This window comes from Peromyscus californicus, unplaced genomic scaffold, assembly GCF_007827085.1.
Source record: "Peromyscus californicus insignis strain IS unplaced genomic scaffold, ASM782708v3 Scaffold_9__1_contigs__length_137607984, whole genome shotgun sequence".
NCBI lineage: Eukaryota > Metazoa > Chordata > Mammalia > Rodentia > Cricetidae > Peromyscus > Peromyscus californicus.
In genome coordinates, this window is record NW_026294617.1 from 104,650,768 (window position 1) to 104,654,090 (window position 3,323).

The following is a 3,323-nucleotide window of genomic DNA, read 5'->3' on the forward strand; positions in this document are numbered from 1 at the left end:
TCTGTTGTTTTATTTTTCTATTTTATTTACTTACTAATTCATTTCTTCTTTTCATTTTTTATTTATTACATTTGTGTGTGTGCACATGTGCATTCGTGTGTGTGTGTGTGTGTGTGTGTGTGTGTGTGTGTGTGTGTGTGTGTACACACTACATCCATGCCACAGAGACTGTACTGAGATGAGAGGACAGTTGGCTCAAGCTGTTCTCTCTTTCCACCCTGTGGCTCTCTGGGATTCAGCTGTGTCATTAGACACGGTGACAGACACACTTACTCACTAAGCCGTCTTGCCTGCCATTTTGTTTGTTGTTGAGACCGTGCCTCAGGAAGCCTAGGCTGGCCTCAAACTCACTTTGTAACTGAACGTCTGTCCTCCATCTCTCCAGTGTTTGGATTCCGAGCATTCACCGTCATGCCTGGTTTATGTGGTGCTGAGAATCAAACCCAGGAATGCCTTGGTGCTATGCAAGAAGTCTACCAACTGAGCCACATCCAGCAGTACACACAATTTCTCCAACCTGATTATGAGCAATGATTTGGTGACTTCCCAACGTGTATGACAGTTCTTGATATTAACAAATGTTGAATAAAGCTTATGAGCTGAGAAAGCATGACTTGGAGCTGTGCTGGTTGCCAGCATCGAGGTTCCACCACAGTGTCTAGATTAAGGGGCATATGAATGTGTATGTTTGTATAAATAACTGGGAAAGACCACTGTCTGAACTTTGAAGCAAAGAAACATAACATACATTTCAGAGAATTCTCAAGTTCAGCCACGGGAAGGGATAGACAGTGTAGTGGTTTGAATGAGAATGGCCTCCATAGCATCTTTGAATGTTTGGTCCCCAGGTAGTGTACCTGTTTGGGAAGGATTTGGAGGTATGACCTTGTTGGAGGAGGTGTGTCACTGGGGTTGGGCTTTTAGGTTTCTGAAGTTCATATCAGTCATCTCTGTCTCTGTCTGTCTGTCTGTCTTTCTCTCTCCCTGTACATCAGAATGTAAAGCTCTTAGCTACTGCTCCAGCACCATGCCTGTCTGATTCTCACCATGATGACCATGGTCTAATCCTCTAAAACTGTAAGCAAGCCCCTAATTAAATGTCTTTTTGTAGTGGGTAGCCATTCCAGCTTTGATCTGGAAGTTCCAACCCCCACTGAGGCTTTGGTAACTGTCATGCCTACAAGGTGGGGCCAAGAGAGGACCCTGAAGACCCGAGATCCGGATGCACTGGCTTTCTTGGTTCCTGGACCCAGGACACTGAAGGTAGACTGAGCCGAGTTCTCCAGAGAACACTGCCTGACTGTGCTACGTCTTCCCCAGACCCTGCAACCTATCCCTTCCCTTGTAAGTTACCCCACAAAATAAACCTCCCTTTTAACTACGTGGAGTGGCCCTAATAATTTCACCAATATCTTTTGTTTGTTTGTTTGTTTGTTTGGGGGGGTTGGTTTGTTTAGTCTTTTTATTTTTGGAGACTAAAATTCGCTTTGTAGATCACGCTGGTCTTGAACTCATAAAGATCTGCCTGCCTCTGCCTCCTGAGTGCGGGGATTAAACATCACACCCTGCCATTTATTTATTTATTTATTTATTTATTTATTCATTCATTCATTCATTCATTTATTTATTTATATTTTTTTTTAAATAAGAATTGTCTTGGTCCTGGTGTCTCTTCACAACAATAGAACAGTAACTAAGACAGAAGTCTCAGTGATTAAGATCACCCACATAGCTGTTTACAACTACTTGTAACTCCAGTTCCAGGGGATCTGACACCCTCTTTGCCATCTGTGGGCTCTTGTATGTACATGGTTAACATAAACTCATGCAGTCTCAGACACATACATGTAAATAAAAATTAAATCTTAAAAATAAATTTAAAAAAATATTTCAGTCACTACTTCTTAAATATGTTACTTACTCAAAAAGATTGTAACATCTTTAAGTAGCAGAAATACTGTATATGATCTTAGATGATATATATCAAAATCATCAAATATTTGAATAGACTGTGATGCACTTGTGCACTTGTATTAACAGATGTGTTTTAATATGTATATTGAGTGCCAGGAACGGTGGTACAGGTTTTTAATCCCAGTGCTTGGAAGGCAGAGGCAGGTGGATATCTGAGTTTTAGGCCAGCCTGCTTTATATAATGAGTTCCAGGCCATCCAGGGTTACATAGTTAGACCCTGTCAAAAAATATATATGTGTGTGTGTGTGTGTGTGTGTGTGTGTGTGTGTGTGTGTGTGTGTGTATAGGAGGGTATGTATATATTTGTGTATGTATGCATAGGTATGTGTATATGTATATATGTAAAAGTATATGTGTATACATAGGTATGCATATATGTGTGTGTATGGGGGTGTGTGTATGTATAGCAGTGTGTGTATGTATATGGGTGTGGATATATGTGTATATATGTATAGGTGTGTATGTAAAGGTATGTGTGTATATATATATGTATGTGTGTGTGTGTGTGTGTGTGTGTGTGTGTGTATAATGTATTGAGTGACATTTCATCAAGCTTTAAAAACACAAAGCCCCTATTTCTCCAGTTAGTCTTTGGTCTCTAATACCAGAGACTCTGCCATGACTACTGGAACCTGCAGCTATTCACTCAGACCCAAAAATGAACCAAATACCGTGAAAAACATAAACGTCTCAATTTGTTACTATAGCAGTCATAAACGCTGAATGTATTCCCAGGAAGCTGGGGCTCCACCACTCGGATGCATTCCTCAACCCCTTCTGGTGTTTGTCAAGGGCTGCACTTCAAAGGAGAGAGTGTATTGACAGCACATTGTAAATGCTAAGTGGCCCTAGCACACAACCAAGTTTCATTATCTTCCATGCCCCCCGATGTAGTCATTTGTATTTACTTTGTGGGTGCTTCCTCCTCTACCTCTGCATTTAGCCAGAAAACAGGATAAAGACCCTTCTTAGCCTAAGACAGTCTCAATGGAGTGGCCATTTTGGGTAGGGTTTGTAGTTGAAAAGCCCAGGTTCTATCTTACAGCCTAACTAAGATTTAAAACATTGCTATACACTACAGCTCCCACACAAAAGTGAGAGGGGTAATCGATCTCCACAGAGAAGTGGGATCGCCTCCAAATAAGCATCTGAGACCAAATGCATCAGGTCCAAAGCAATTTGAAAACTCATCCATCCAAAAGCTTTGCAGCCATCTCTATCACACCGATAGCTTGAAATGCAATCCTCTGGTTTACCTGGATCTTGAGCCAACTTCTGTTCATATTGAATGCAGACTGGATATCAGGAAGGCGAAATCAAGAGTCATCACAGTAAGGCTCTTTCTTTC

General features: G+C 41.2%; 1 long non-coding RNA gene across 1 annotated transcript; it reads left to right on the plus strand.

Annotated features, from left to right (window-relative positions):
• On the plus strand, positions 1 to 1,330 carry LOC128106259 (uncharacterized). The gene is made up of 3 exons (XR_008216638.1): positions 1 to 553; positions 996 to 1,077; positions 1,185 to 1,330. It is a non-coding gene; the product is annotated as an uncharacterized LOC128106259 (long non-coding RNA).
• Positions 1,331 to 3,323: the final 1,993 nt, after the last annotated feature.